This window comes from Castor canadensis, chromosome 4 (genome assembly GCF_047511655.1).
Source record: "Castor canadensis chromosome 4, mCasCan1.hap1v2, whole genome shotgun sequence".
NCBI classification, from domain to species: Eukaryota; Metazoa; Chordata; class Mammalia; order Rodentia; family Castoridae; genus Castor; species Castor canadensis.
Genome location: NC_133389.1, coordinates 57,483,807 through 57,497,348, shown reverse-complemented (window position 1 = coordinate 57,497,348; position 13,542 = coordinate 57,483,807). Strand labels below are relative to the sequence as shown.

General features: G+C 39.1%; 1 long non-coding RNA gene across 1 annotated transcript; it reads right to left on the bottom strand.

The window, feature by feature from the left end:
* Nucleotides 1-3,377: 3,377 nt before the first annotated feature.
* Nucleotides 3,378-12,452, bottom strand: LOC141422351 (uncharacterized). The gene is made up of 4 exons (XR_012446900.1): nucleotides 12,348-12,452; nucleotides 9,921-10,013; nucleotides 5,606-5,686; nucleotides 3,378-4,790 (listed from the first exon to the last, which is right to left on the bottom strand). It is a non-coding gene; the product is annotated as an uncharacterized lncRNA (long non-coding RNA).
* Nucleotides 12,453-13,542: the final 1,090 nt, after the last annotated feature.

Sequence of the window (13,542 nt, the reverse complement as noted above, 5' to 3'; positions counted from 1 at the left end):
GAAACTAATTACAGTGAAAAGAATAGCAGTTACCTTGGGCTGGGATGTGGCTCAAGTGGTAGAGCACATGCCTAGCAAGTGTATGGCCCTGAGTTCAAACCCTAGTACCACCAAAACAAACAAACAAAAATAACAGTTACCATAGGTTTCACTTATACATGCAATTTAATGCACACTAAGAGAAACAAGTGTTTAAAAACAAAACAAAAAAACCTAAAACAGCTACTGCTACCCTCCACAGGATGCCAGATTATCTATAACTTTTCTGGTTGATTTTTAAAAATACATCTATGTAGTCCTCCATCAGTATTTAAACAAATTAACTCTTGTCAAAAGACACAATTCCAACAAATTTTAAGATCTTAATTTGTTTTGTGTTGGTTTTATTATTATTATTTTTGAGACAGGGTCTCATTATGTAGCCCAGGTTGACCTCCAACTTGGGATCCTCCTGCCTTAGCCTCCTGAGTGCTGGAATCTCAGGTGTGTGACACCACTCCTGGCTTTAATTGCCTTTTATCTGGATTCTGCAATCAGGCAACACTTCATTCTGTTAAATAGAATGAGTGTTCTGAGAGCAGAAGAGGTTAGTTTTGTAGACAGGAAGAAGACAAGGAAAGCAGAAACAGAAAACAAAAAGCAAATAGGTCATTTCACATTAACTTTTCTTATAAAGGTTAAAGCAGAGGGGACTTCCTTATTATGCCAGCTATATTAGTCTGTTTTCTGTTGGTGTAACAAAAACTGAGGCTGGGTACTTTATAAAGAGAAGAGTTTTAATTAACTCACAGTTTTGGAGGCTGAAAAATCTAAGATCAGGAGACTCTAGCCTGATGAGCCTGTAGTGAGGACCCCCTTGGCTACACCACAACATGGTACAGAAGTGAGAAGAAAAATGACTATGTGCAGAAGGGACCAAACACATGAGAGGGTCTTGCTTTTTGATAACCCATTCCCATGAGAACTAATTGACTCTGAGAGGCCACAGTTTATCCCTGTGAGGGCAGTGTCCCAGTGACATAATACCTCACACTGGGACCCACCTCTTAAAAGTTCCTCTACCTCTCAACATTGCCACATTGGGCACCAAGTTCTCAGCACTTTGGGAAGGACACTCAGGCCATAGCACTAGATAAAACAGTCTTGTTTGGGGATTTGGCTGCTATCTCTGTTTTGGTTTCTCAGAAGGTCAGATAAACAACTTAGTTTTAGCTTAGTGAGGTGGAATTTTGGCATGAGTGACTTCGTTTTGACTGAGTCTATTGGGCCTTTTATAGAAGCTCAGTCCAAATCAATGGACTCCTCTAAGCTTTATTTAACACTCTTCTGAGACTGTCTTCTCTCTCCTTGATGGTTTTATAATAATTTAGACTTTATCTTTTTTTTTTAATCTGATTCACAAAGTTAATCTTGTGGCATAGGTGAAGAAAATACTATTAATCTCTATTGTACAGGTAAGTAAACTGAGTCAAAGAAGTAATATGACTTGTTTATGATTATAGAGCTATCAAGTGGATGAGAAAAATAATGATCAAACCCAGAGCTTTTGAGTCCTAGCTCAGTGTTTATTTCATAATTGTGACAGTGGTTTTCAAAGAGTATTACTGGAACTTCTTAAAACAAACTGTGTAACAGAAACTTGCAATGTAAGACAGTATATAATGAGAAGAAAAAATAATTTAAAAACCCCAAACAAAAAGGATAATATCTGAGGAGCTACTTACTCTGAGTCCTGGCCACTCTCTGGGGCACCTTCAAAAAATGTCTCAGGCTCTACCAGAAACAATCTGGGAGCCACTGTGGTATGTGATGCTGCTTCCAAACCACTTTAACCTCCTCCTCATTTCTAGCTATAATTATTTAGTGTTGAAAGGAGAGAGCTTGACATCAACTTTGGGGCACAAAGTAAATTAAAAACTGACAATGTGGTCAAGAGAAAACATGCAAGCTACATTTAAAGACAGAGACATGGTTTAATTGATCCTCTTAAACATACTAAGCACTATTACTGTCCGGACAAGTGCTATGGGCCAGTGACTGTTGAAATATTATGACTGTCTGTGATGTGATCATTCAGCTGCCTGGTCAGGATTCTCTGGATGAAAATGTCCATTTATCCATTAAGACTGTGTGCTCTACATCTGAATGAGAAAGTAGGCTGTCCAGGGAGAATTCTACAAAAGGTGACTGCAGCAAGACTGCCAACAGACTGCTGGGAGCTGGTTCCCATTGCCCAGACACATGTGCTTCCACACAGCTTTCCAGAGGATTATGCCAATGAGCATAGGGCCCTTTGTCAGAAATCCTGTCCCATTCAACTGTTTTCAAAGCTGCTTCATGAGATGGGTTTGGCTGAGGCTCTGCAAACATTCTCGTGGCTTCTCCTGGACAAAGCAGAGCTTTACAAAGAAACTCTTCAAAGTAGGAAGAATCTGTTTCACCTTGAGCATAATCTCTTTGATAGTTTAATTTTAAATTATTGACAGCCAAATTTGTTTCATCAAAGGAATACATGCCCTAAATTAAAAAACAAACAAACAAAAAGAAATAGTAGGAAAGGGCCAGTAATAAAAATCACCAGTCCTCCTCCCATAGTCCTGTTCCTAGAAAGTCCTTCCTTTCTTCCATCAGTTTCCTCCTCCACCCACACACTTCCTTCCTTCCTGGGGTTTGAACTCAGGACCTTGCACTTGCCAGGGAAGCTCTCTACCACTTGAACATCCCCAGTCCTGGGAAAATCCTTTCTTTTTTTCCTTTGGTGGGACTGGGGTTTGAACTCAGGGTTTTGCATTTGCTATGCAGGTGCTCTACCACTTGAGCCATACTGGGAAAATTCTTTTAAGTTCTTTTAGTCATCTCTGTTTTTATTCTTCAGGTGATAGCCTCATATCTTTAAATAATGTGCTAAATTTGCTATTCCTTAATACAGTATTGTCAGGAATTATCTATTGACTTCCTGCTATCAAAATGAAATTTTAGTTCACTTACACTAGGTCCCTTCTCCCAATAGTTACATTTTTGGGTTTCTCTTTTGGTTGCATTTATAATTTTAAATGAATACCTTCATTTATTAGGTCAATTACTGACACTGTTTCCTTTCTCCCTGTTTTTCTTTCACTTCTCTTTTAAAATTTTATTTTTTAATTGATGAGTTATTATGATTGTATATACTTAGGGGTACAGTGTGATGTTTTCATATATAATGTGGTTAAATCAAGCCAATTAAAATATTCATGACTTCACACAAATTTTTTGTGGTGAGAAGATTTGAAATTTATTCTCTTAGTGATTTTGAAATATATGATACATATTGTTAACTATAGTCACCATGCTGTGTAATAGATCTCAAAAAAAAAAATTCACTGAAATTTGTACTTCTAGGGCTCAGAAAATGATACACTCAAAGATGCCTCTTTGGTCTTCAAACCGGGAGCACCTGGGGAGCAGCAAATGCAGTGAAGGGCTTTCTTCTGGATCCTCCAGAAGACATTTCTGTTGGTGGATTGTTAGACATCCCTTTCCCAGACAGCTCAATAGCTGGGGGAGATTGACACAGATCACAGGAAGGAAGACCAGAGTTGATTTCCGTCTAGAGTCTAGAAGAACTTTGTCCCAGGCTGTTGTCTGTTCTTCAGACCCATTCATCTTCCCCCAGAATCACTTACTCTTCCATTAAAATTGCTTCTCTCCCCTGCTCCCCTATAAAGGGGGCATATAAACTTGTAAATCTCATTGGGTACTCACTTTCCTGTGATGCCCTAACAATGTAATAAACATATGCTTTTTTGCCTGTTAATATGCCTACTGTTCATTTATTTCAACAGACTCAATTATTGAATCTCCAGAGGAAAAAGTGTTTTTTTTGTCTTTTGGCCAACATCTTCCACCCCCACCTCTCCTGATTTCCATTACTCAGTCTGTCATCTGTATGTTTACATTATCAATGACCATGACCTTTTAATCCTGTTCTGAAACTACAAGTAAACTTTTATTTCTATAATAATTCTAGAAGCTGAAAATCAATGAACTGTGTTTATTATAACAGTGGCAGATACTATTGGTAGCCAGCATGCATTCATTCTCACTTAAAAGAACCCTGTATTTTTTCAAGTGTCTGCTCTCTCCCATGTGACCATAAATTTCAGGGTGAGGCAGTTCCAGTCTTAGTCAGAAAGAATGGATCTAACATGGGCCATTAGTATTTTTCAAACTTAAGTATATAGTAGGATGACCTGGAAGGCTTGTTGAAAACATAGTCAGATGTTCTGACTCAGTAGGTCTGGGATGAGGCCCAAGAATTTGCATTTTCAACAAGCTGATGCTGCTAATCTAGGGACCGTACTTGAGAAACACTAAGTATAGCATGGCCACTGCAGTAATTAGGATATGGCTTTGACTGCTTTAATAATGATCAAAATAAATGGGCAAAAGTTAATTTCTCTGTCACACAGAATTCCAAACTAGCAGACAACATAAGAAGATAGAGTGGTTTCATGAGGAAGTCCTGAGTCCCAGTCTCCTTGTACCTGAGCCCTGTGATGACCTTTGGGAATTTCTTTCACCTTCATGAATGAAGTTGACCCATTCCATCAAACTTTCATGCTGGCCAGAAAAAGGAAACAAGACAGTGGAGGGCACATAACTTGAACATTCCACAAACTGTCAACATTCGTTCCACTGACATCCTGTTGGCCAGAACCTGGTCACATAGCCATGCCTTGGTCCAAAGGAAGCTGAGAAAGATGGCATCTAGTCTGGTGATTTCATGTCCAGATATAATTCAGGAAGTTCTATTATGGAAAGGAAGGAGAAGAATGGATAACAGGAGGCAATTAATAAGTAGTGAATGTAGTGATGACATTTTCCTTTCTAGCAATGGTTTAGTAGTACACATGAGTGAGTTTCAACAAATGAGACGGGATGGAATTCTGCTGGGGCTTCTGGAAAAGGTTTCCTATTTTCCATACAGACACAGTTGTTTCTTTGGGATTCTACCATGCTGCGTGTAAACCTTCAAAATGCAGTGTGCATTTTGCTACTGTGGGAAGGGCCTCCCCACACCTCATTTGGATGAATGAGAATGGCAGAGACAAAGGGAAATGTGCTTGATGAAGAAGCAGAACTACTGAATTAACCAGTCAACTGAAGCTTCTCTGCCCAGAGCCCTTGTTATGTCACAAGCCCTTGCTATGTCACGGAGCACATTTCTTGTTCTTTAAGCTGCATTGAGTTGCTTTTCCTGTTACTTGCAGTAGAATCATCTTAACTAACAAGGTGGCTTTCTAACTGTCTTCCCGTCTGTTTATTTTTATAATGTTGGTCTCTTTCTATTATTCTAAAATCTGAAAGTTAATAATAGATTTTAAAAAAATGCTCAACTCTCCCTCCTCCCTCAACTCCCAAGATAACTTCTCCTAAGGTCCTTGCTGCTTCTGTTAGGATCTGTTGCACAGCTGTCACCACCTGGGGACTTCCCTTAATTACTTCATGTGAAACCACTGTTTCCTGGGTCAAGTATCTTTTCCTTGGTTTACTCTGGCTTTGTTGAGACGTATTTCCACGTAACCTTTAACAAAAGATATGTGGGAAAGTGAATTTCTAATACCTTGCATATTGGTTCCTACAGGCCGACTGATTTCCTTCTCCAATATGATATCTCCCTGCATTCTTCTGTCTGGAATTGCTTCTGTAGAGGAAGCAAAATTTAACTTCTATCCTTCTAGAGTTTTTCAACTGAGCCTGATAATTAAATCAGCATAAGAGACATCAACAGAAGAAAAGCAAACAAATTTAATACAAGTTTTGCACAGCTTGGGAGGGAATCCTCATAAGGAAATGATGAATGGAAGACTCAGAGATGAACACACACACACACACACACACACACACACACACACACACACTAAATTAGACAAGGCAAGGCAAGGCAAAGAGCCTTGATCTAAGGTAGTTCATTGGGTGGAGATGTAGCTAGGATCATAAGGATTAGTCAAACGAGGCTGTTAGTATACATTTCCCTCAGCCTCAATTTCTTGTCCTTGATGAGAATAAGGCTTTGCTTCTGATATAGGGAGGACCACAGTACTTGTGCTCATTAGATAATGAATGGGAATTTCACCTCCTGCTTTTAAGAAACTGAAGGAAGATCAGAGTAATCATCTCCCACCTGCTGTTTTCCAAGCATCTTTAACTCAAAATAGTTAATGCACCAGGGTGGCATATTTTAAATCTTTTGCCTCCACTGTGTTTCTTTAGTTTCCACTTCTTTCTCTGTCTCCAGACATTTATTGAAGGGTAGATTACTGATGGAGTCTTCCTCTTAATTGTCATTTGCCATTTGATTATACATTTTATTTTTTTGGTGGTACTGGAGTTTGAACTCAGAGCCTCATGCTTGCTAGGCAGTTGCTCTACCATTTGAGCCACTCTGCCAGCCCTGTTTGTGTTGGGTATTTTTGAGATAGGTTCTCTTGAACTATTTGCCCAGGCTGACTTCGAACCGTGATCCTCCTGATCTTTGCCTCCTGAGTAGCTAGGATTACAGATGCGAGCCACCAGCACCCAGCTCCTATGAATATACGTTAAAAATTTCATAGCGTGAGCCAGTTGCTCACACCTGTAATCTTAGCTATTCAGGAGGCAGAGATCAGGAGGATCACAGTTTGAAGTCAGTGTGGGCCAACAGTTTGAGAGACCCTATCTTGAAAAACCCTTCACAATAATAGAGCTGGTGGAGTGGCTCAAGGTGAAGGCCCTGAGTTCAAGCCCCAGTATCACAAAACAAATTTTTTTCTCGGGCTGGTAGAGTGGCTCAAGTGGCTAGAAGTCTGAAGTCAAGGTGTTGGTAGGGTTCCTAGACCCTTGCTTCAAAGGCCTAGGAAGAATCTCTTCCATGCCTTTCCCTTAGTTTCTGGTGTCACAAGCAATTCTTGTCTTGCCACTGAACAATTCAGTTCTGCCGCTGTGGTCACATGATGTTTCCTTGTGCATGTCTGTCTTCACACGGTTGTCATCTTATAAGGATATCAGTCATAATAGATTAGGAGGCCCCATAGCACTAGGAGCTCATCTTAACTAATTATATCTGTAATGACCCTATTTCCAAATAAATTCACAATCTGAGGTATGGGGAGTTAGGACGTCATCTATTTTTTTTTTTTTTGGTGGCACAAGGGTTTGAACTCAGGGCCTCACACTTGTCAGGCAGGTGCTCTACCACTCTGCCAGTCCATTTTTATGCTGGGTATTTTTGAGGTAGGTTGAACTATTTGCTTGGGCTGGCCTTGAACTCATCTCCCAAGTAACTGGGATTACAGGTGTGAGGCACTGGTGCCTGATCTCAACCTATTTTTTTTTGAGGGACACAATTCTACCCACACTTCCTCACTTCCTGAGGAATATAGGCATTGTTACCAAAAATTATCAAAATTAGCATATATATATGCTTCCTAAAAAAAGTAAAATTCCTTTTGAAGAAACTTGATTTCCTTCCTTTCTTTTTGGATGCTGGGGTCCAATGTGTGGCCTTGCTCAGTCTAAGTATATGTTCTACCACTGAGCTCCCAGAAACCTGATTTTAAGATTTTGAGCCTGTATTAGAATCATATCCTTGAAATATTTTACTTCAATGGGTGATTTTTATTTTGGGTTGAATTTTTCAAACATTAAAACATACCCAAGAATTACCATTATCATATTAGAAGTAATAGAATCACATAGAAAGTAACTTCCAGGTATTAAACAATTTATCGTGGTGAGAATGAGGTCTTTTAAAATGTAATGATTCCTGCAAAGTAGTACAATCCGAATCAAAATAAACACTAAAATAAGCGTGGAGCTGAGTTCAATGCCAAGTGTAATTATTTAATTTAAATATTTACATGATTATTATTATTATTTCATTATCGATGGTTCTTCCAGAACCATCTAGCTGCCCATTATGACAAGATGTACATGAAGCAGGATAGACAGACAGGAAGATAGGTAGATAGATAGATGATAGATAGATAGATAGATAGATAGATAGATAGACAAGGATATGGGGAAATAAAAATTAATAAATATTAAAATGGCCAGTCTCAGACATTAGAGCCAGGAAATAAAAACTGAAAAACAGGAGCAAACCCCCTCCTATTACCCCTTTTTAGATGTTAAATTACAAGGATTGGGAGACATAGAGGGATTATCTGTACCTGTCTTCCCCTTTGAGATGCTAAGAATCTGCAAGGCTCCTTAAAAGGATAGAAAGAAAGAAATACATCTCTGACAAAAAATCCCAAAACTCACCTGTGTTTTGGGTAGGCTAGATCATATCTCCCTGTTTTAGAATAATAAATAGCACTGTTTTATCCATCCGAAAATCATTGTGTAAGGATTAGGGTTTATGTCCCCAGCAGAAAGTATAAAGACTATAAATAAGAACAACCGGTTTTGGGTCTTTTCTCCCACTTCCTGCATGTGGAGCAAGAAATGTTTCTCTCTTCCCTCTCATTTATACCTACTTTATCTGATTATACCAAAGTAAATCCTTGCTGAAACTTTGACCTTGTGGATCTCTTCTTTTTGTGAAACACCTTGAAATTCTTTTCATGTGTGGATTTCAAGTTCCTGAATTTTGTGTGGAAATTGGGAAGCTGAGGGAATCCTCAGGTGAAGACGCCTCAGCTGGTGATGTGCCTAGTATATACTAATGTCTTATTTCTTTTAATGGACTGTAGAGGGGCTGGAGATGTAGCTTAGTGGTAGAGTGCTTGCCCAGCATGTTTAATGCCCTTGATTTGATCTCTAGCACCACAAGAAAACAAAACAACAATGAAAAACAGACAGTAGATTATATCAAATATATGAAAAGGACCATTTCATATATGAAATAATTATAGTTTGTTTGAGTGGTTCAGATACTTACTGCATTCTTTATAAAACATGAATGCCAACAGAATCTAAATTGTCCTGGATGAAACAGGTATCCATCTGGGTTATAACACAGGTTCCTTTTCAGGTGTCTAAAATCATCAAAAGGGACAAAGCTGCATTTGCAAAATGGTGTACATTTACATGTGGCTTGCATAAATAGTTTTTCTCCTAGTTGCAGTTCTGTTAATTCTGTAGTTTCATTTCCCTTCACGCACTATCAATCGTGTACCCTATCTTCTACAGAGACAATGTGTAGCACCATTTTCTGGATATCCACAAGTTTTCTAGGATTCAGGTTATATGGAAGTTCAAGCCTTTAATAAAAGAAACCTGAATCATTCAGGATCTCCAGCTTTCAAATGTGTGTGCGTGTACTATGATTGTGTGTATATGTCATGTGTGTGTGTGTATGTGGCAAGCACACACTTCTATTTCAAGCTCATATGAATTGTTGAAACTCCCACACTGCTTGTCTGCAAAAGTCCAGTTTCTTCCCCAACAACTTCTGAGTCTCTTTTCAGGGTGAGTGAGCATTGCTTCTCCTTTCTGCACTTTTTCTGCTCGTCACCCTTGGCTATTACACTTCTGCCTGCTTCCCTTCTTACACTCAGTACAGCCCTCTGCCTTGTTTCTCAAAGTGGGGAAGATAAAGCTGCCATGCTTAGCAGATGTTGCCAAGGTTTGAAACAAACCCAAGGGTACTATTCTGTAGAAAAGGGAAACTTGAGGCTGGATACCTATTATCACTGCTGGTTGCATCCCTGGCCACATCTCTTTCAGCTGGGGGCCCTCTGGCCATTTGTTTTCTACCCCTAGCCTGCCATTATGTTGCTAGGGACCAGTTCCTTCTTTTTCAACTGCTTCACTTCCACCATCTTCAGGTATGGGAAGCAGAAATCCTGTAGTAATAATAATAATAAAAAAAGAGAATCTCTGCTCAAAACGAAGTCCTCTCCTCCCTTATTGAAAGGCACATTAATAACAGTAGGACATTATTAAACACTTACCATCTCAGGTTGAAAGATGTGCATTCCAGTCTTGCAATTGTTAGTCCTCCTTGAGAACAATGGACTGAAAGGCCCCTCCTGGAAAGGACCATGCTAGAACAAGATAAAGGTCATGGTCAAGCTTCTACTTCAGACTTTAGGCACTGCTCCAGCTTTAAACCATCATTTAAAAATTCTTCCTGCTACTAAATCTTTCAACAATATCCAATATGGATCTTTTATGGGTTATATATATGACTATATTAGTAATGGGTGAAATCTCAAAGAATAGGGATTGTTCCTGACTCCAGAATTAGTTTCCACCTTGTGGGAAACCACTTGCTGAATATAGATTCTAGTCCTATTTCTGTTGTGAGTTGGCTATGTGACCTTGGACAAGTCACTTGAGCTCTTAGAACTTTCTTTATCTCATGTGTAGAAGGAGAATAATATCAACAAGGTTTGAGGAGTTTGTGAAGACTCAATGAGAACACTTGTAATAAAGACATAGGGGTGGGTGCAGCTCAATTGGATAGCATGTGCTTGGCATGTGTGAGGATCTGAGTTTCATAAGAAAAGAAAGAAGGAAGGAAGGAAAGAAGAAAAGAAGGAAGTAAGGACTTATAAAACTATGCAAATATACACTGCTATAGTTACTAAACCTTTGTTCATCCTAAGAGATTCTTCTAATGAGCAGATAAATTATGAAAAGTATTTTTTGGGGGGTATTAGGGATTGAATCCAGGACTCTGTGCATGTTAAGTAACTACCACTTGAGCCATACCCCCCAGCCCTGAAAAGTATTCTTTTAAGGATCCCAGGATATTTATAGAAGCTGGTTGGAGGTTGCAAAAAATTCTTTTTGAATGAAGAATCATTCATTCTTTGCCTAGTTCCTCAACGTTATGCCAGTTGTCTTGGACAGTTTGGGGTACTTTAATCTGAGTAGTTGGTTTTTCTGGAGAAACAAACCCAGTAGAATAAACAGGTACCCTTCAGTTTCTGCAGATCAGTTCCAAGATTCCATCCCTTACCCAATACCAAAACCTACAGATGTTCAAGTCTCTGAAATACAATGGCTTAGTAGTTGTATAACCTACACAACCCTCCTGTACACTTTAAAGCACCTCTAGATTACTTATAATACCTAACATAATGTAATGATAGGCAAACAGTTGTTATACTGTGTTGATTAAGGAACAATAATAAGAACAAAAATATGTATATGTTCAATATAGAGGCAATCATTGAAGGCCTAACTACATAAGCACATGGCAGCAATAACATAGCTATTTATTCTCCCTAATACTTCCAAATTCACGGTTGATTGGTCGAATCCATGGATATATAACTTGCATATACAGAGAGCAGACAACATGTGTGTGTGTGCGTGTGTGTAGGTGCGTGTGTGTGTTTGTGTTCCAAGAAAGTGAAAGTGAGTAGTGTAATTTCAGTCCAACTCTGAAAGTCTGAGAACCAGAGCAGCCCAAGATGTAAATTCCAGTCCAAGTGTGAGATAAGATCACATCTCAGCTTAAGCCAGCTGGTAGCTTGAAAAAGTAGCAAATTATTCCTTCCTCTACCTTTTGTCCTATTTAGGACAATGAATTGGATGATTCCCAGTCACAAGGTGAGAGCAACTACTTTACTAACTAGGCTGATTCAAATGCTCATCTTATCCAGAATCATTCTCAGAGATAAACTCAGAAACAATAGAAACAATATTTAATCTGTTCACTATGTAGCAGTTCAACTGAACATGAAATTAACCATCCCAATCATAAACTCAACAGGAAGACTGGGGAATGAACTCTGCAGATAAGTGCACTGAATGAAAGGTGGAGCTTCAGGTTCCTCTTGAGAACAGTTGAGTTTCCTGGGTTCATAACCTTGCCCTGCTGGGGCCATGGATTAAGTGGTAGAGACTGAATCCCTGAGTTCAGTCTTCAGTACAGCCCCAAATCATCATCATTATTACTACAGCCACAACCAACAAAAAAACAAACCTTGCCCTGACAAGATCAGCAAGACCCTGACCATCTGAGCCTCAGTTTCAATTGTAAAATAAAGCTGTAATAGCACCATGTCATGGTGTTTCTGTGAGGAGTCAATAAGCTAGCCCATGTAAGTCCCTTAGAAGGGTGCATGGCAAATGGCGTATTGCAACAAATACTAACCACTGTTGTATCTGCATAGTTTAATGATAGAGCTTATCTAAAAGCGAAGGAGACTTCTATGTCAGTCTCTGTCAGCTCAGAAGACAACATAAACCTGTGAGTTTGACAATTGTAACTTGTGCTTCTGCCAGTAAATGGCGTGAATCAACTCTTCCTACACACACCCCTCAATTACCCCCTTCTCACTCTACCCTGCTATTTCTTTAACTAGAAGTATTTGTATTTATTGTTTACTATTATGCCTCTATAAAACATCTTAGTTTTTACTCACACTCTCATAATTTGTTTTCCAGATTTCATGCCACCACTGTGATTCTCTTTGGAACAGTGCTCTTTGTCTTCACTAGAGAGGGCTGGAGAAAGAGGTAGAATTGTCCCTCAAACAATGCTTTCATTGAATATTCAAAAATACGGTTAGTGTGTATGTGTGTTCTATTGCTTTGTTGACTCATATGCAGCTTGCGGTGTGCTTTTTCTCCTGGGGGGAAAATTATATACTAGTTTATGTTTATGATATTCCTTCCTTATCCACAAAAATCTACCTCCATAACCTGAAAATACACGTGGTCATGACTATTAGGGACAAACTATAGAAGGGCTGAGACTTGGAGCTAATTTATAAGTTCTAAGAGATCCCAGGACATGAACATTTACTTTAGGCTCAAATACAAAAAGTTGTTTCTTATGGTGAATGGTCTCCATTCTTCAGAGTGAAGAAATGGGAAAGAGAGTCTGTTTCAGATTGAACCTGTTTGGTTTCTTTTTGCTGCATCGACGCAACCACAGTGTAGGGTTTGCTTCCTCTGCTGTGAAGTTTCAGAGCTTCCATGGGGAACCTGGAAGTGAATAAGGTAACTGTCTCACTTTATCTAAAGAGGGGGCTGCTTTGTAAGCCAGATGGCGAGTCCAGGATTCTAGCCAGGAGGGGATGTTCTCAAAAGAGCAGAGGAACTCTTGAGAGCATCACCTTCCTGGGCAGAGGTACTTGGAAAGCTTAAGAATAATAAACTGGTTCTGTAGAAGGGCACTAACTCTGCTTCCACATATTTTTACTGGAACATAAGAACCTATATTGTATCTATCTGCCCTTGGTATTTTTCTGCCTTCTGGCCTAAAAACACTTTTCCCTGTGGTCAATGCAGATAAGCCTATGTTTTCTTGTCTTGTTCAGACTGTTTCTACAATTCCTTTGACACTTTCCCCCTGCTTCCTCCTTTTAGTTTTAACTTCATATTGCCTTTTAAAAATTTAAAAATGCACATTTGGTTCATTTAATGTATGATGTATACAGAACTTTTATTCTGTATTTCTTTGATTCCATCTGAGGCAGGCTAAAATTAGGGAAAGTTCAGGACTTATAGAAACTTCATGTCATGTTTTAGATTAACCATGCTCTGGCTCAGGGATCACTCATACCTTGCCTGGGAAACACCACGACCGTCCCACTCATTGATTATTGGATGAGA